Here is a 20,859-nt window from a genome sequence, read left to right on the forward strand (position 1 = left end):
AAAAAGGAGGAGGGGGTGTCCCGATATAAAAGACCCTCATGCACGTGATAGGTATGTTGGTATCTAAAGCGGTATATCTTGATTCTCCGCTCTTGGTTCACGTGTGTGCATAATCATTAGGTCGATCAAGTTATGCAGCCTGCACCAGGAGGTTCTTACCCAAGGTTGATGCAGTAGTGAGCCAGTGATAAGGAGTATAAAGAAAATAAAAGGCCCGAAAATCCAAAAGGAATTTTTTTTTATTGGTCTGGTTTTAGGGTCTAGTAACTCTTGGATTAGTGCATCTTTAAACTTGGTTATGAGTAGAAGGTGCACTCAGAGTATAGAGGTCATAAATAGTGGGGGGGAAAGTTAAAAAGTGGTCGACATGTTTCTGCCTCAATTGCCTCGGTTAGGACTTACGGGCATTCATCAGGACCGTTAAGTGAATAACGTGAACAGAATATAAATAAAGTGCTCTCGAAAAGTGAAAAGAAATAGGGATGTTGACCTGTTTCTCTGTTATGAAGGTCTCAGTGTACCTGCGAAGAATAAACACAATTGTTTTGCAACACACAGACGGGAGGGGATACACGGAGACACACACCAAGCAGTAATCTGCTTAACACATCTATCCATTGATAGAGTTCTAAACAACTAAAAAATGGCAATACTTCATTGACTGGTTAGCAATCATGGCAGCGTCAACTCTCTCTTCGACACTCCATACTCATGCAGAGGACTATGGCATGCTTGCAGTTGGTGATGCATGCAAGTATTTACAACATATTCATAGGTGCACGGTGAATCTAAGCGTCATTCTGTCTCTCATAACCCCTTCGATGCTGATGACGAGCTCAGCTCGTCATCAGCCACGGGGGGCGTGTGCGGATGACGAGCTGAGCTCGTCATCTAACGCGGCTTTTGAAAAAAAGCCGCACAGCGCGAAAATAACCGCCGCAGCGATGCGGTTAATAGGTGGTTGTGCAACTGGAGTCAACTCGTTATGTATATCATCATGAACATTCACGAAAGCACCTTCCATTTAGTAACGTGTGAAAATTCAGTAACGTGAAAAAACAGTAACGTGAAAAAATTCCAGGTGACCGCTACAGCGACACATCTGACCGGGTCACCTGGGTCAGATGTGTCGCTGTAACGGTCACCTGGAATTTTTTCACGTTACTGTTTTTTCACGTTACTGAATTTTCACACGTTACTAAATGGAAGGTGCTTTCGTGAGTGTTCATGATAATATACATAACGAGTTGACTCCAGTTGCACAACCACCTATTAAGAGAGACAGAATGACGCTTAGATTCACTGTGCACCTATGAATATGTTGTAAATACTTGCATGCATCACCAACTGCAAGCATGCCATAGTCCTCTGCATGAGTATGGAGTGTCGAAGAGAGAGTTGACGCTGCCATGATTGCTAACCAGTCAATGAAGTATTGCCATTTTTTAGTTGTTTAGAACTCTATCAATGGATAGATGTGTTAAGCAGATTACTGCTTGGTGTGTGTCCCCGTGTACCCCCTCCCTTCTGTGTGTTGCAAAACAATTGTGTTTATTCTTCTCAGGTACACTGAGACCTTCGTAACAGAGAAACAGGTCAACATCCCTATTTCTTTTCACTTTTCGAGAGCACTTTATTTATATTCTGTTCACGTTATTCACTTAAAGGTCCTGATGAATGCCCGTAAGTCCTAACCGAGGCAATTGAGGCGGAAACATGTCGACCACTTTTTAACTTTCCCCCCCACTATTTATGACCTCTATACTCTGAGTGCACCTTCTACTCATAACCAAGTTTAAAGATGCACTAATCCAAGAGTTACCAGACCCTAAAACCAGACCAATAAAAAAAATGTTCCTTCTGGATTTTCGGGCCTTTTATTTTCTTTATACTCCTTATCACTGGCTGACTACTGCATCAACCTTGGGTAAGAACCTCCTGGTGGAGGCTGCATAACTTGATCGACCTAATGATTATGCACACACGTGAACCAAGAGCGGAGAATCAAGATATACCGCTTTAGATACCAACATGCCTATCACGTGCATGAGGGTCTTTTATATCGGGACACCCCCTCCTCCTTTTTCGCCTGCATACCTAAGGTTGTGCAGGACAAGTGATCCATTCTCATTTTGATTAGCATATGTAATTGGGAAACTGAATGGATCAGCATTCCATCTCCCCCCACATTTGATTAAAAGATTATAAGCAGCGCACAGCTGTGGGAGTCTTCACAAAATTCTGGTCAGCACAACCCTATTGATCGGAAGACCGTCTAAGCTATGGCGGAGAACTTGGGATTGAGTTATTCCATAGAAGAGATCGATGAGATACTCGCCAGACCGGCACCATTTATGAACAGTGACCTCACTCAGACTCTCTCCAGCTCTACAGAATGGGACGAACTTACAGAAATAAAGAAGGAACAAGTCAGAACCGCCGTCCACGGCATTATAATGACGGAATACTTAAGAGTGAATGCAGCACCCAGAGGTCTCTGGGTTACGAATGCACCGAGGATCTTCCGAAAGGACCTGGCTTTTAGAAAAGATTGGTCCGCGATTTCATGGAAGTGCACCATAGACTATTTAGTCTTGATTATTAAAACCACTACCAGATTGACAGATGAACTCACAGTGAAAATTGAGATTCTAGAAACAAAACTGAATAACACTGTGAACATCACAATATATAAAAACAGACTAGACGAAATTAATAAAGAAATGAGTGACACCCACGAATATCTGACACAAACCAAATTACAAAAATTAGCAAAAGAACTTAAAACATTTTCCATTGAAAAAGTACACCCCTATAGTAGCAAAGACTACAAGACCGATGACAATGCCTCCAATTATGGATCAAACAGCGGCGCATCGAGTACAGGATCGGACCAAGGAGGAGATGATCTTAACAACCCCAATAAAAACTATTACCAGAATAAAAGAGGGAACCGACAAGGACGCAACTTCTGGCGCCCCCCTTTTCTCCAAATGGGTAATCAAGGGATACCCTTTCAACCTTTCAACCCCCACTTTCAAGGCTGGATGAATCCTTATTTTCAAGGTCCCTAGATGATGAACCATCAGATGCAACACCAAGCAGGCCAGAATTTTCAACAACGCATTCCTTTTTTAGGGAATGGCCCAACATCACAATGAACACGGAGGAGAGGAGTAACCTGGTCCGACCAAACCAGGCAGGTACAAACAAGAAGTGTGACCAAAGCCAAGACCGGCACCACCACGAATCCCTCATCGTGAACCTTACTGAAAAAATTCTGACCAAAGACGAAGAAAATGTGCTCAATAAGGGACTGGGATACGTTCCCACACCCAAGCCAGATTTATTCAGAACCAAATGTGAAGTGGCAGAATTCTGACGAAAACTGAAATTGAAAGCCTTCTTCAAAGGAGATCAACCACCGATCAGAGAAGGAGACACAACTTTAAGGAACAAGTCATCTTTCTGCCCACTCAACTCACAAATTCCGATTGAAATACAGACCTTTGAACAGGCCATTTTCAAAGGAATTGACGAACTGGCGAGTACAGTCCAGAAACCCTTTCAGAATATCACCAGGTTGGAACAACAGGCATTGAATGCTCTGAAAGACGACCGGAACATAGTCATCAAACCCGCCGACAAAGGCGGAGGAGTGGTTCTCCTGACGGCTGAAGGATGCAACCAACAATGTATGGACCTTCTATCAAATTAAAAATTTTACAAAATCTTAACAACAGACCCTACTCCAAGATTACAGAGGACCATCTCAATGATGATAGAAGAGGCAGAGACTAACAACTGGATCTCTAAAAAAGAAGGGGAGTACTTAGGGACCACGACACCACGAACCCCCTACTTCTACTCCCTTCCTGTAGCGATTACGTGGTCTGGAATGCTAAGACAGTACCGTTTAATGAAATCTCGCTCTCAGCCTGCTTTGCGTGGAAATGGTGCGATAAGAAGAAAAAACTACAATTACCAGCATGCCTAGGGGTTGTTCTTACATAAGCACCGCCTTCACAAAGGAAAGGTGCTTGTCAATTGACATGTTTCTTTAAGGAATGGCGGATGGTGATCCCCGCCGGATTTCAGCTGGAAGATAGAAGCCCTTTGGATTCCTGGACGAATGCGGGACTGAAGTATCGGATTTATTGACTTTTGAGAGCCTTGGCTGTAAGGTATTGTGCAAGAGAAAAGCGGGATCGCTTTCTCCTCACATTTTGCTAAATGAATCACTGTTGTGCCCGTTGTGGAGCCGCGGTGCATTGAAACGCATTTTCTCGCGTTTTATAGCACCTGCGAGAAAAAAGATAACAAATCACTTTGAAAGCGTCTGACTAAGAAGACGCTTCTCGTGTGATTTGTTAAGTTAGGAGGTCGAGTTTCTTTCCTTATCCGAACTGTGTTTTAAAAAGGAATTTCGTCTCCAATTGACCTTTGGCCATTTGAGTAGCTGGTGCAGCAGAGACGCTCATTAACTTTGGACTAGCGTCTAGATATTTTATTTGTAAAATCAGAGAAAAAGAGGAAACCTTGACACTAAGAAGAAGACGTCCTCTATCCATATTTTCCTGTGTTGCGACCAGTAAATGACTGCGCTATTTGTGGTAGTTCATTCCATGTGAACTTTGAACAGGGAATACTACTTTTGGTGATTCTGCCACTTTATTGCAGCAAAATAAGTGCAGATTATTTCCGGCCTCAGGGTGTGGTTTTCTGGTGAGTAGGGGGACAAGACCTTGTGGCATATCGAGGCTGTTAAAGTTCATTAGTGTTTACACGTATGCCTTGTCATCCTCTGCAGTGAGAAATACCATTGAGGGTACCAACAAGCCTGGGACCAAGCCACTGAGGGGACCACAGAGACCACATCTTGTTTATTATTTTATACACTTCCCTTTTTCCCCCGTGGCACGAATTTACGCAGAGAGTGTATATCGTCTCTGTAGGGGGTCGTGTCTAGGAGGGACTGAGGGGCTTATCTTCAGGACATCGTCTCCGCCTGGCACAAGGACAAGGTTAGTGGCGTTTTCTATTCTTGAGCTGCTGCCAATCCCGACAGATTGACAAGCCCAAGTATATACGCCAGGCCTGGGCGATGGAAGTCGAGGCAGTGTTAGCGAATGTGCTGGAAAGTTTGGCAGCTTTACAACTAGAGGTGCAGACTTCCAGAACAGAGAACCAGGCTCTATATAAAGAAGTGGGAATATTAAGGAGAGAGGTATCAGGTATCTCGAGTAAGAAGACGGAACGGGTTTCTTACATTAAACCAGCTACACTCCCACCTCCTGGGTCAACAGTACACACCTCCACTCTTGGAGCTGAAGGGGTTGGGTATTTTGAAAATCCCCTTATCACACAGCCCCCTTCTGATCCAGCCCACACAGTACACGTTATACAAAATATGGGTATTCCATTGGCACCCCCTGAGAGATTCTATGGGGATCCCCGAAAATTCGAAACCTTTCTGAACCAGTGCCGACTGCATTTCCTATGTAAACCTGGGGTGTTTCATGCTGAATCAGCAAAGACAGCATTCATGATGTCCTACATGGGGGGGACTATACCATTACTAGAAAAGAACGACCCTGTATTACACAACTTCACAAATTTTTGTTTGGAACTAAGAACACTTTTTGATAGAAAGTCCCATATGCTGTCACTGGACAGGGAATTGATCACATTGCGTCAAGGATCCCAAGACTTGTTAGCCTACATCACGTCCTTCAATAGATTAGTAGTTGAAACTGAGTGGCCTCCCGAAAAAAGACTATCTCTGTTCTAGCAAGGACTAAGGGGAGAGCTCAAGGATGTCCTGGCGCAAGTGGTACAGCTTCCTAACACCTGTGAGGAACTCATTGATCTAACGGTTCAGTTAGACCACAGACTCCAAGAGAGAAAAGGGGATAAAAACCGAGGAGATGGACGTTATTTCTATCCCCGTTTCAAAAGTCCCATTGAAGACCAACCTAAATCCGTGGAAGGCCCTGAACCTATGCAAATAGGAGGCATCCGAGGACCCCTTTCGCAGGAGGAAAAAGATAAAAGACGAAGATTGAAACAGTGTTTGTACTGCGGAAAAGGAGGACATTTCATCAAAGAATGTAGAGCTAGAAATGCTCTCCCTGGTAGATCTTTTGTGCCCTGTGTTCAGGCTGTCTTCAAGGCGGGAGAGACGTCGGAAAACTTCTAAACCCAAATCAGGAAGAGGTCTCTGCCTTGGGTTGTTCACAATCAACAATCTCACCTTCGCTTGCCAATACATTACATCCAGCTGTAGCCCATATGAATCTTAAAGTCACTCTCTGGGTAACGAATCAGAACTCATTGAATATTGATGCATTGCTTGATTCTGGGGCTAATGGTAACTATATTGATCAGGAATACACCATGAAAGTCGGAATCACCTGTGAAAAGAAGGAAAAATCTGAGCTGGTGAAGTCCATTGACGGAACCATGCTATCGTCCGGTCCTGTGTCTTACCATACACGCTCCCTGTTAATGCAGACCAATCACAATCAGCAGGAATATATTCAGTTTGATGTTATTGATGCCCCCAGTTTCGACTAATTTTGGGCATGCCGTGGTTGACTCTTCACGATCCCAAGGTCAGTTGGGCAGCTCGTACCATTACATTGTCATCTAGTTATTGTAAGGAACATTGTCAGCAGATTGATTTGCATACCAACACCACCGACAAAACGCCTTCATTCTGTCTGGCGTTGGCATGTTCTCAAGAACATTATTGTTGTGCTACTCTTCTTCCAGAAGAATACAATGGTTATCTTTCAGTATTCGACAAACAAAGAGCTACCACCTTGCCACCCCATAGAGTGTATGACTGCCGCATTGACCTAGTACCAGGAGCAGACATCCCGTGCAGTCGAGTCTACACCTTAACAGAGACTGAATTACAGTATTTGAGATCCTACATCGATGAGAACCTTACTTCTGGTTTCATTCGTCACTCAACTTCACCAGCCTCATCCCCCATGTTTTTCATCCCTAAGAAGGACTGTGCAGAATTGAGACCATGCATCGATTGTAGGGCTATCAACAGAGTGACCATCAATAATCATTACCCGCTCCCCTTAATACCGGTCCTTATGGACCAGCTGAAAGGAGCCCGTTTTTTCACCAAGCTTGACCTTCGAGGAGCATATCATCTTGTCAGGGTCCAGAAAGGGGATGAGTGGAAGACGGCTTTTAGAACCAAATTTGGGCTATTCGAATATAGAGTGATGCCTTTTGGGCTGTGCAACGCCCCTGCTGCGTTTCAATTTTTTATGGACGAGGTGCTGCGTGGATGTCTGGAAACTTTTTGCATCGTATACATAGACGACATTTTGGTATATTCATCAACCCTCTCAGAGCATGTGGTACATGTGAAAACCATGCTTGGTAAATTGCAGCAGATTTCCCTGTATGCAAAGCTCGAGAAGTGCCTGTTCCATGCTCAGGAAGTCTCCTTTCTTGGATATGTGATTAATGCACAAGGATTCCAAATGGATACACGGAAAGTGGATGCTATCATCGGTTGGAGTAATCCTCAGAATGTCAAGGCGGTACAAAGCTTCTTAGGCTTCGCCAATTACTATCGACGTTTTATCAAGGACTTCTCTAAAATAATTCATCCGATTTCTAGCCTTCTGAGGAAAAATACTCCTTTTGTTTGGGGTAAAGAGGCAGACCTGTTGTTTCAGCTACTGAAGAAACGGTTCACACAAGCTCCGATTTTGCGTCACCCTGATTCTCAAATACCTTTTGTGTTGGAAACGGTTGCTTCACAATATGCAGTTGGAGGGGTTCTTTCTCAACATCATCCTGCGACTGGACAACTCCATCCTGTTGCCTACTTTTCAAAGAAACTTACACCCTGTGAGATCAATTACACTATCTCAGATAAAGAACTCCTAGCCATCAAAAGAGCTTGTGAGGAATGGCGCCATTATCTGCTAGGTGCAGTACACACTGTTGAAATATACAATGATCACAGGAACCTGTTATTCCTTAAGACTGCAAAAGCCCTCACTCCCCGTCAATTACGATGGACCTTGTTCTTTTCGGATTTTGATTTCATCATCAAGTACAAACCTGGCCCGCAGAATGGGAAGGCGGATGCTCTTTCTCGCATTGGTGAAATAGAAGAACAACGAACTTCAGATGACGAAGTGCCTCCTTTGATATTACAAGAAGTGTGTGAGCCGGTATTGTCACTAGCTCTGTTATCTTCACAAGCATTTTTGGAAGACATTCGAGTAGCTTTGGCGGACCAAGATGTACATGAATGGATACAGGAAGATCCTGAACATCGGTCGGAAAAAGATGATCTTGCCTATCAAGGTACGGCCTTATATGTTCCAACCGCTGCATTACAACAGAAAGTGTTAGCCTGGATCCATGATTCAACATTGGGGGGACACTTGGGAATCTATAAAATGATTGCCAGCGTGGAACGTTCAGTCTGGTGGTCTCGGATCAGAGAAGATGTCCGTCAGTACATTAAGAACTGTGCTGTTTGTGAACAAGGAAAGGCTCTTCATATTAAACCTACTGGCCTTCTCAGATCTTTGCCCATACCGCCGCAACCGTGGCATACGCTATCAATGGATTTTATAGTGGAAATGCCACCTTGCAAAGGAAATACAGTGATTCTGGTTGTGGTTGACCATTTGACCAAGATGGGGCACTTTATACCGTTGGCTGGCTTGCCAAATTCGGCTGAATTGGCAGAAGTATTTCTTCAACATATTGTAAGAGCCCATGGAATCCCTTGTGTGCTAATAACAGACCGAGGGACTCAGTTCACGTCTCGCTTTTGGAAGGCTCTTTGCAAGACTATGGATTTGATGCTCGACTGTCATCCAGTTACCATCCCCAAACAGATGGTAAAACAGAACGCTTAAATCAGACCCTTGAGCAGTACCTCAGGTGTTTTACTCTGCAAAACAATATGGACTGGGTCACCTTGTTATGGATGGCAGAATTTGTCTATAATAACGCTCAACATTCAACCTTGGGTTGTTCCCCTTTTTTTTGCTTACATGGTTTTCACCCTAATTCTCTCCCCTTTGATGTTCCTGTCCGCTCCCCTGTGCCCAGCATACATGAACACCATGCACATCTCAGGGCAGTTCTCATAGCAGCAAAGAACAATCTGGCATCTGCTCAATCCTCACAGAAAAGATTTGCGGATCGGAAACGGTCAGTAGAACCTGATTATAGGGTGGGGGATAAGGTTTGGCTCTCTACAAAGAATCTCCATCTTAGAGGGGCGAACAAGCTGAAGCCTAAATATGTGGGTCCTTACAGTATAGTTGAGGTGATCAATCCTGTGGCAATGAAACTCTTGCTGCCTGATGCTTGGCAGGTCCACCCTGTATTCCATGTTTCCTTACTTCAACCCTGCTCTCCTAGTGTACGATTGCCTGAGAGGCCTCTTCCAGTTGAGGTGGATGGGCAAGTGGAGTATGAGGTCCGGTCGCTCCTTGATTCCCGTATGGTGAGGGGTCGGGTACAGTATCTTGTGGACTGGAAGGGGTATAGGCCTGAAGAGAGGACGTGGGAACCCATACAGAGTCTGAATTGTCCAGACCTGGTGGATCTTTTCCATGTGCAGTTCCCGGGGAAGCCTGGACGACCGCCGGGTCGGCAGTCTTCGAGAGGGGGTTCTGTAGCGATTACGTGGTCTGGAATGCTAAGACAGTACCGTTTAATAGAATCTCGCTCTCAGCCTGCTTTGCGTGGAAATGGTGCGATAAGAAGAAAAAACTACAATTACCAGCATGCCTAGGGGTTGTTCTTACATAAGCACCACCTTCACAAAGGAAAGGTGCTTGTCAATTGACCTGTTTGTTTAAGGAATGGCGGATGGTGATCCCCGCCGGATTTCAGCTGGAAGATAGAAGCCCTTTGGATTCCTGGACGAATGCGGGACTGAAGTATCGGATTTATTGACTTTTGAGAGCCTTGGCTGTAAGGTATTGTGCAAGAGAAAAGCGGGATCGCTTTCTCCTCACATTTTGCTAAATTAATCACTGTTGTGCCCGTTGTGGAGCCGCGGTGCATTGAAACGCATTTTCTCGCGTTTTATAGCACCTGCGAGAAAAAAGATAACAAATCACTTTAAAAGCGTCTGACTAAGAAGACGCTTCTCGTGTGATTTGTTAATTTAGGAGGTCGAGTTTCTTTCCTTATCCGAACTGTGTTTTAAAAACTGACACTCTTCAGACTCGAACCTTCTTTAAGACCAGCAAAGAACAGCCTTCTCTCTTTCAAGAGCTTCCACCCCCGGCCGCTAAGAGAGAACCTACCATACAGCCAGTTCCTCAGGTTACGGCGAAATTGTAGCGACACCTCTGAGTACAAATTACAAGCAAACGACCTCTGCAAGAAACTAGAAGCTCGAGACTGCCCAAGGAAGGTTATCAATAAATGTAAAAAGCGTGCCAGGAATCAAAACAGAGAGGCACTCCTTGAGAATGTACCCAAAAAACCCTCTGAAGAAATCCTCACATGCGTAACCACGTATAGCCCAATGACGAACAACATAAAGAAGATCATCAATAAGAGTTGGCGAATATTAACATCAGGCAACCTCTCATGGCCAAAACCTAGGTTTGTGTCCCCATGTACCCCCTCCCTTCTGTGTGTTGCAAAACAATTGTGTTTATTCTTCGCAGGTACACTGAGACCTTCATAACAGAGAAACAGGTCAACATCCCTATTTCTTTTCACTTTTCAAGAGCACTTTATTTATATTCTGTTCACGTTATTCACTTAACGGTCTTGATGAATGCCCGTAAGTCCTAACCGAGGCAATTGAGGCAGAAACATGTCGACCACTTTTTAACTTTCCCCCCCACTATTTATGACCTCTATACTCTGAGTGCACCTTCTACTCATAACCAAGTTTAAAGATGCACTAATCCAAGAGTTACCAGACCCTAAAACCAGACCAATAAAAAAAAAATTCCTTTTGGATTTACGGGCCTTTTATTTTCTTTATACTCCTTATCACTGGCTCACTACTGCATCAACCTTGGGTAAGAACCTCCTGGTGGAGGCTGCATAACTTGATCGACCTAATGGTTATGCACACACGTGAACCAAAAGCGGAGAATCAAGATATACCGCTTTAGATACCAACATACCTATCACGTGCATGAGGGTCTTTTATATCGGGACACCCCCTCCTCCTTTTTCGCCTGCATACCTAAGGTTGTGCAGGACAAGTGATCCATTCTCAATGTTATTTAATCACATTGAATGTTTGAATGCTTGTAAATCAGCAAATGATTCAAAAAGGCTGTACACAACAAGTGCCTACACACTGGGGAAAAGCAAGGAAGGGAAGGTTGAGTGCATCAAGTGAGGGTTGTAAAAGTGTAAGGGAAAGATAGTGACTTCATATTCATCAGAAAATTAATTACAATGGAAATGGCTAGTTTAAGCCGCACACTTAAATAATAGAAAATTACATTGCCATGGTTGGGAATATATTATCACAGTGACAAATCACTGTTGATCAATCTGGCATAGGACAATAATGTAGTAGACGTTTCGACCCTCAATACAAAAGGTAGGCTACTTGGATCCTTCCGACAGGCTCTTCCTCAAGACTGAAACAAGGGGGGGCACCATAGACCACCCCTTGACTGGAGGTGGTGAAGTTATGGTGGGGCATGGAGGCTCCAAAGCACAGAGAGCGGATAGATGGCACTTGGTAAAAGGGTAAGGAGTGTAACTCTTGTGATTACTCATTAAGGGCAGAAGAAAAATTCTATTGAATCCCTATTGACTGCAAGGTTCCAATAATACTGTAGAATAAATCAAGAATGTTTATGCACAGTCAAACATCAATAAGCCCACCGTTGCTCACAGTCTACGCTCTTCAAAGTTCAACCATCTCTGCGAAGGCGTGAGAGGGCAGTAATGCACCATATTTAACATTGCATTGCTCATTCCTGACCTCTCTTTGCACTGGTGCACATTGGACTGCCTTGCACCAATGCAGGCACCCTTCTGCTATGTTGCAAAAGGGGCCTGCATTTTAGGCAGAGTTATTTTTATACAGGAAGGGACACCTTCCTGCATAAAAGCAATCCTTGGGTCTTTTTCCGCTTTCCACATGTGCTGCAGAATGCACTTAGGCATGCCAGGGTACCAAGGCCAGGGATAGTATTTCTCCAGCTCTGGTATTCCCTCTCTGAAGGCTGGTGTATGCGCCTTCATGCACCTGTGTCAGCTATTAGACAGAGACTGTAGCCGGATCCGAAGGAGGTCGGCAGTTTTTTATACCAAGAGCAAATAATAGATTATTATTCACTCTTGGTATAATGAAAACAAACAGGTCAGAATACAAGTGGGGGTGTAACCCCTCTGCCTGCCTCCTTAGACCAAGTGAACTCCCTAATCTTCTGTCTTTCTAGCCTTGTCCTGAGAAATAAATGTAAATGTGTTTGTATTTATATAGCACCTTCTACTCAGAGGTCTCAAGGCGCTGTATTCATACCGCTGTGGAACCCTTCCTGGCTTTCCTGTGAGATGTCCACTCCTAGGCACCCCCAAGGTGAAGCCAGGCATCCAAGCGCTGCTGGAGCCGTTGTGGAAATTAAGCAAGCTATTGCCCAGTGTCACAGTGTGGGACCCATGATTAGACTAGGCACCGAGGCGAGGATTATCAGGTCCGGGGAGATTGAGTCAAAGAGCCGCCAAGGGGGGAATAGAACCCTGGTCCCGGGCCAGACCTCTGCATCAGGGTCTGCCACTTTAACCATTGAGCCACGCTTCTCCAAGTTCCCAGAATTGAACAACTACGGGCCTATTTATGTTAAAGTAGCACAACCCAGCAAGTAACCATGCTCTGCTGCGTTACAGGGAAAGGGCAGGAATGCGCCATATGTATTACAATATGGTGCAGTTCTGTCCTCTCATTACATTAGTGAGCAACGGGCTGCCTAGTGGCATTGCAGGCACCCTTGCACCACAGTGCAATGGTGCCTATGTTGCATGCATGATTATTTTCGTACAGAAATGGGCATTTTCCTGCACAAAAAACAATCCTGAGAGTCATAATCCTCTTTCTATGTGTGCTGCAGAATGCGGCACACATAGAAAGAGGAAGTAATGAGGAGAATCCGCCTCCCCCTTTCACCTCGGAGCCCACGAAAACCATCTGTGGTGTCCTTCAGGGCTGGTTAAAAAATTACCTTACTGGGTACTTCGCTGCCTCCGCTGCTGGCTGGGTCCCTCTGAGGTTCCGTGAATTCTGAACCCGTTTCATAAAGGTCTTTGTTTCGTTCCGAATTTGATAATAGCGAACTGTAACCGGCGAGTGCGGCAAGTACAAGTGTTTTCGTCATGTTTGATCGATGGATTCACTACGTATTTAGGTATTTCGTTCTGAACCCTCGGGTTACATTTTGTGTATGGCAGCCATTTTGTGGTTGCCCTCACATTGGCCAATGACTACGGCCGAACGAGTCTTTGGACACGTACACGTTAGCTGACTTTTAGATGACCTGAGCGAACTGACCCTGTTGCCTGAAGCTAACCTTGATAAGCCAGTTCCTTGTTCGGTAGCTGATTGAGATTAAGATCAAAGAACAGGACATTGTTGAGTTTATTGCACACGCACACACCCCTTATCCTGTTTCACATCTGTTTCTGTTCCTTCTTTTATGGCCTGTTTATGGTATGGGTTGTGGTCCTTTATTATGGGTTTGTCCGGCCTGTCCGAGAAAGAATGTTGGGCTTTTCCCGTGTAATTGATGGTGGGCTAGACAACTGAAAAGTGGGTTTGTCGTCATGCGATACCTTTTGCAATGTTACCTATGATTGAACAATTCGTAAATAATGTGTGTTTGTCAGGAATGTGATTTTTAGCATAAAAGACGATGTCTCGCAATACGAAAATTGAGCAGTCTCTAGCAAACCTACTTGTGTCGTACTTTGTAGACTTCTGTTCTTGGTTGCAGCCAATAAATGTGATCTTTGACGTCACCGAGAAGTATCCTGTGTCTCTGTATTCTAAGACAGGAGAACCCGAAGACTTTGGGCGTGCCCCTGGCGCCGCTGGGTTCTAAAACCCGGTTCTTCACCGCGCCCGATTTTCCTGGAACAGGAAGCATACATCCTCCCTCCCCTCCCATAAGCCAATTACAACGCTTCAATGGCAACATTGTGATTGGTGCAGACAGCGCCCAGCCGGGCGCCTGGAGGGAGGCCATTTTCTCTATGTAGTCTGCATGCAGCCTACATAGAGAAAATGTAGAGTGCGCATGACTGGCTTGGTCGTCCCCAGAGGGCTGACCAAACAGTCAGGGCCCACAACAGTGAGCAAGCCACTCCTCCCCGACCCGCCCACTTGCCTGCTCCCAACCAGGCATACCCTCCTGCCCGCCCCCAAGCAGACATACTCTGCCTTCTGTTTTCTGGCAGCACGAGAAGCAGAAACATAAAATGGTATTTAAAATACCATTTTATGTTACTGCTTCTCGCACTGCAAGAAAGCATTGAGGTGATACTTCTCACCCCTAATGGAAGAGCCGCCCCTGTTCAGGGCTCAGCCCCACCATCTTCAAAACCTACATTTCCTCTAGCCAACATTGTCAGAACCCAGGACATCAACAGCATATTCTACGCCTACGACACCCAGCTCATCCTCTCGCTCTCATCAGACCCCACCACTACCAAGACCCACCATGAAATGACAGATCAACGCAGTCTCCTCTGCCTGCTCCCACACTCTCCTCATGCTCAGAAGAATCTTCAAATGGTTCCCCGTAAGCACGAGAAAAGCAGTCATTCAAGCCCTAATCATCAGCTGTCAGGACTACGGCAACTCACTGTACGTAGGCACCACCACAAACTCATGAGAAGACTCCAGACAATACAGAATTCAACTGCCAGACTGATCCTCAATCTACCCAAGCAGACCCATATCACCTACCACAGGCTCCCATTCCAGAAAAGATGCCAATTCAAAATACTGACACACACCTACAAAGCCCTCCACAGCCAAGGACCAACATACATGAACTAACACCATCCATCCAGAAACCTACACTCACCCTGTCTCGCACTTGCTCAGACACTGAGCATCCGGCGTAGCCCCAGCGGAGGCAGCTCCTACGCCCACCTTGCCGTCAAGTCCTGGAACGCCCTCCGTCTTCGTCTCCCAGCATCACCCTCGCTAACAGATTTCAGGAAGAGACTCAAGACCTGGCTTTTCGACTAACGCCCACCAACCCAGCACCTGGATACCCTCACTACTGATAAGCCATTCACTACAAGTGCAGATTGACCTATTGATTGAGAAGTAAAGATATTTCTCCTTGATACGCCTCCCATGAGAAGGTGTATCTTTTTTTGTGCTTACCCAGGTCTACCAGCAATGGTAATTCTGGGAATGCACCAAAATCTATGGAATATGCTTGGAAACACCCACACAATGCCGTGGAATGCCTTCCGAAGGCAGAGTAACACAACACGGCAATGTGTGCTTCATTGCGTTACTCCTAATTTATTAAGCCACGCAGGGCAACGCAAAACGGCCTTGCGTGCCTAGATAAATCACATTTTAGGGTTTATGTCGCGCATGCACCAAGTTGCTTGGTGCAAATGCGACACAAACTCTTGCTAAATAGGACCTGAATTTTTAAGTACCAGAGCCATTTCTGGAATTAAGGGGCAGATGTATCATCATTGTAGTTTGCGAGTCCTTACTAGCAATGTTACCGATTCGCTATTAAGGACTCGCAAAATACAATGTATGTAGGTTTTGAAATAATAATTGCGATTCCTACATATTCCTTAATTGCAAATCGCAAATTGTGATTCGCAATGAAGGAATACCTTCCCATTCATTCCTATGAGCCTAGAGGCCCGTAGGAATGAATGGGAAGACATTCACAATTTGTGAATGCAATTTCAAGGGTGCCAGGGTGACAAAAGGACACCCTGTTGCACCCCTGAATTATGCAGGTGTGTGCACCACATGGCACTTAGAAAAATGCAAAAAAGTGAATTTTTCTCAGAAATCGCAAATTGGTGGTAATTCGCAATTTCTTAAGGCCAGATCGCAAATTTTGGGTGCTTGCAAAACTGCCTTTAAAGAATCGCAATTTGCGATTCCTTAAATGCATTCACAAAATAGGGAATCGCAAATTTTGTGATTCCTTATTTTGCGATGGCCTTTTGGGATGATACATCCCAAAGGCTTTTTCCCATTTGGAAACGGGCCGATATTGGGAATTGGCCCATTTGGGAATGGGAAAACCCTTGATACATCTGGCCCTAAGATTTTTGTATAGTTTGAGATGTTGCAATACATTGTTACTCAAAGTCTCAGACGTATAATACAGGATTAGGAATTAATTGCACACAAATGCGAAAATTATACTTATATACCAACTTCTGCTTCCACACCCTCCACGTCCTACGTAAGACCTTCAAATGGATCCCCCTCGAACACAGAAAGACTGTCACTCACGCCCTGGTCACCAGCAGACTCGACTACGGCATCGCACTCTATGCCGAAATAAACAAAAACCTCACCCGCAAGCTACAGAACATCCAAAATGCTGCTGCAAGACTGGTCCTCAACCTGCCAAGTCACTGCCACGTCTCGCAGCACCTGCGCACACTTCACTGGCTCCCCATCAAAGCTAGAGTCACCTTCAAGATGCTAACCCATGCTCACAAGGCCCTCCACAACACGGGACCAACATACCTGAACAGCCGACTCGAATTCCATACACCCCAAAGGACCCTACAATCAGCCCAGCCCAGCTCTCCTATGCTGTGGTCCTTTGCACCAGAAAGACCAAATCGGGAGGCCGCTCCTTCTCCTTCCTCGTGGCAAGAGCCAGGAACGCCTTTCCGCTCCACCTCAGACAGACAACATTGCTCCTAATCTTCGCAAGAAACCTAAAAACCTGGCTCTTCGACAGACCCCCTCCTTGATGGCCCGGAACCTGGGACCCCCCCAGCGGCTCGAGACCCTTACGAGTGAGTAGTCGCGCTTAAGAAACACCTGATTGATTGATTGATTGATTGAACTTAAATATCTGTGTTTCTTCACACTTTTGCCCTTGACTGCTTCTTGGGCCTGCACCCTTTTGAATCAGAAAAGGTTTTCAGTGTTTGCCACATGTCTGTCGAACGACGATGGACTTACTAGGTCAACTGCGGCAATATTGTTAGCATTACGCTGGAATCATGACTCCATTCTTAATGACAAAAGTGTTTGAAAACAAAAAATGCTCCACCCGGCATATCCTCTCTAAATGCAGTTTTATTGTGTTGTTACTTTTTCTTTGTTGTCTTACATAAATAACACATTTGCATTGTCGCTTATACCGGATAACCTAGGGATTTTTTTTTAACTTTTTCAGTCTCGTCTACAAATGGCCAGCAGTTGGAAAAGAAAAGTCAAGACCATTACTTGATTAACAAAGAGTGAGCATAGAGGAGAACGTCTGCCACCCTGTGGTAGCTGTGGGTAAATAATGGTCTCAGGTTCAGAATTTGATACTTCAATCTTTAGCTTATATTTTCCCAAAGATAAAATAAAAATACATGAGCATAATTAGAATTTAAATATCTTTACAGCATACTTCCATAAACTCTGTAGAACAGTCTTTAACAGTCCACATGCTTTAATGAAAATGACAGAAAGGGAAGGCGCCATTATTTTTAAACAAAAGTAACAGATGTGTTTTCTCAAAAATACAAAGAAGTACACATATGTTTGAGCATATACTTTTTTTTCCTATTCACAAACATGCGCAGATTCAGGTGCAAATTTCAAGGCATAAATCTTGGAAAGTCATTTGAGTTTTTAAAAAGTTTCCCCCATGTGGATTTCTCCATAAAGGCGAAGTCATCCCATGGAGAATGAATAAATTACTGAACGGTAATTTTCATTACACTGAATCACAGTCTTCCTCATCCCAATCATTATGGTATGAGGCTTTCCTGCCTCTTCACAGAACCACTAGATGGCACCACTGACTTAAGAAAACAGCATTTTCTTTAGTCCGTTTTATATTTTCTGCTAACTCGTGAGAAACTCCCTCTCACCTCCTCCCGTGGATATCATGCTATAAAATATCCAAAGATGTGCAAATATGAGGGAGGGAGGAAGAGAGGGAGGGAAGCTAGACTGGGACAAAGAGGATTATGATTCAGGGGAATGAAGATTCAGGAAACAACCCAGGGACAGATCATGCTGATATCTTTTTGCGCCTTAGAAAGGGAAGAAGCATACAAACAGTGGCGGCCGGTGCAGATAAGAGTGGTAGGGTGAGGCGGGGAGAGGGGGAAGGGGAGACGACAAAAGATGGAATGGTATTTATATAATTTTCCCTATTCTGTCGACTTGAAGACCCGGAAGCATGGCAACCTGTTTCTTTTGATGGGTTCTTTGGTAACGCAGTACTTTTGAAGCCAGCGACCTGGGGAACCTGTCTGAATGGAATCTGATAACCATCTACGATAATCCGTTAACATCTACGGGGCATATTACCAACGAGTAGCCATATTTATCGCTAACTAGGCTTTGCAACGATTTTTTTATCGCTAAGCAGCGCCGGAAATGATCGCTGAGATAACTTGCTATTAGCAACGTTTATCTCAGAAGTGATAAAAATCCTCACGCTAACTGCCAAATGAGAGATTATCACTGGAAAACCAACGATAATCTCTCGAAGTTTGGCGTTAGCTAGATGATGGGGGCTCAAAAACTTAGCCATGATATCCACCTTCCATAGGATATAATGACTAAGTCAGGAAAATACCAGGTGTAAAAAAAATAGCGCTAACCACGGTTAGCGCTGCTTTTTTTTATCACTAACAGGGTTAGCGATATCCTTCATAATAGGAGAAATGTCGCTTAACAACATTTCTCCTATTATTTTTCTCTGGAACGCCCCCTTTGCATCTCATTAGAGATGCAAGGGGAAGCGTAGAGAAAAAGGGTGCTAACATGCGAATTTGCGTATTAGCACCCTGTTGCTGATAGGGAGATAATTTTATCTCTGCTTTCTTGGCTTTTAAAGCCAAAAAAGCAGAGATAAATCCCTTGATAATATGCCCCAGGTGTCCTGCACCTGAGCAGCCATTGACGAAAGAAATCCCTGAGACTTCCTCCTACTGCCATAGGGTATCTTCTGCTCTTTTGACTGAGAGGAACGCAGCCAGGACTTTTAATCAAACTCAGCCTCCCGGCCTCGAGCCTGGCCATGAAAAAGATGCTCACATTCCTTCTGGGCTTGGAAAATTCTCATTTGTAGAAAAGACTTCTTCCCCATTGAAAGTTGACTTTTGGACCATATCATTGAATTGATCACCAAACACTTTTGCACCAGTAAAGGGCAGCTTGTGAACCAGAGCCCTCTGTCCACCATCTATCTTCCAAGATTTCATCCATAAAAGGCATCGACCCTGGATGGCTGACCCTGCTGGGGTCGAAGCTGTCCAAAGGGAATCAAATACCACGTCTGATAGAAATTGAGCCACGAATTCCCTATTGGCCAAAACTGGGAGATGATCCTGACCTTCCTGGAGGCGGTCATTTAATGACTGACAACCCTTGGGCAGCACCAGGGATGCATACGTGTTTAAATGTATTGGCCACTTTGATGAAGCATACATGCTCTTCAGAGACCCTTCAATCTGTCTATCTGCAGCATCTGTGAGAGTGGCATCCTCTGATACTAAGTAAGAAGTAGAGGCCAGAGAGGATAGGATGGTATTCACCTTCGACACTTGCAGGAACGATTCCTGGAAATCCTCAATTAAATATCTGCTATTGAGGAGTCTTGGAATGGTGATCTTATCAATGTCTTTCCTTTCTCTCTAGTCAAAATCCCTTTAATCACATCATGCTTTTCAACAACTGTTCACTTGGAGGGCACATTATTCCTATTGCGTTGTATGCAACATTTAAGATATTAGCAGTTGCACCCTGCCTTGTGGTTCTGTAAGCCACTTATTAAGCCTGACACATTTCCCTACCACACATCACTGCAGGGATTTCAAACTACAGCCCAGTCAGAGCACAGGCGTGCTCAAAGCACCCCAGGATTTTTCCATCACATATTTGGCTTTTATTTTGAAATATAATAAATACAATTATTCTCTGCTTGGATAAATATTCCGTATATTTTTTTTGTATTTGAATAGAATAATTTTGAAACAAAAATGTCCAAATGTTTGAGGTATTCTATTACTTAGAGTTTTGCAGTTACTGAAAACCGAACAAAATAGTCTCATGAAAGTAGCATCTAGAGGGCAGTGTTGCCTCATGAACCTTCACTAGGCAGCCTGAACAGCCAGCTTGCCTCATGAGTGTTCTTTCTCAGCGGTCATCTCGTCGGTATTCAAAGTTGTTTTCTTTTGCAATCTTCAGGACTGGTCTTTAGAGAACGTGTCCACTCGCAGCCATCTTTGAACGTGTGTTCAGTCCCCGTGAGACCAGGTCAATGCACAAACGTTATGTACTTTACACAGTTAGTTTATGTCAGTTGTTCATTTTAATACAGCATTCAGTGCCTTCTTCTGCCTGGGAAAGGGGCTAGACTTTCCCCACTCATGGAGTTACCAATACAAGGGATCATGGACGTCGATTCATCAAAATGCCTGGGGTAGCGGACGTGACATCACCATAGCTGCCAAGTTTTCAGATTGCTATGTGTGACATTTTCATAATTTTAGAGTAATTATGGGGCATATTATCAAGGGGGTTTATCTCCTCCTTTTTGGCTTTAAAAGCCAAAAAAGCGGAGAAAAAATGATCTCCCTATTACCTAGCTGTCGCTAACACCAGTTAGCGACAGCTAGTAGGAG

This window comes from Lissotriton vulgaris, chromosome 3_1 (genome assembly GCF_964263255.1).
Source record: "Lissotriton vulgaris chromosome 3_1, aLisVul1.2, whole genome shotgun sequence".
NCBI lineage: Eukaryota > Metazoa > Chordata > Amphibia > Caudata > Salamandridae > Lissotriton > Lissotriton vulgaris.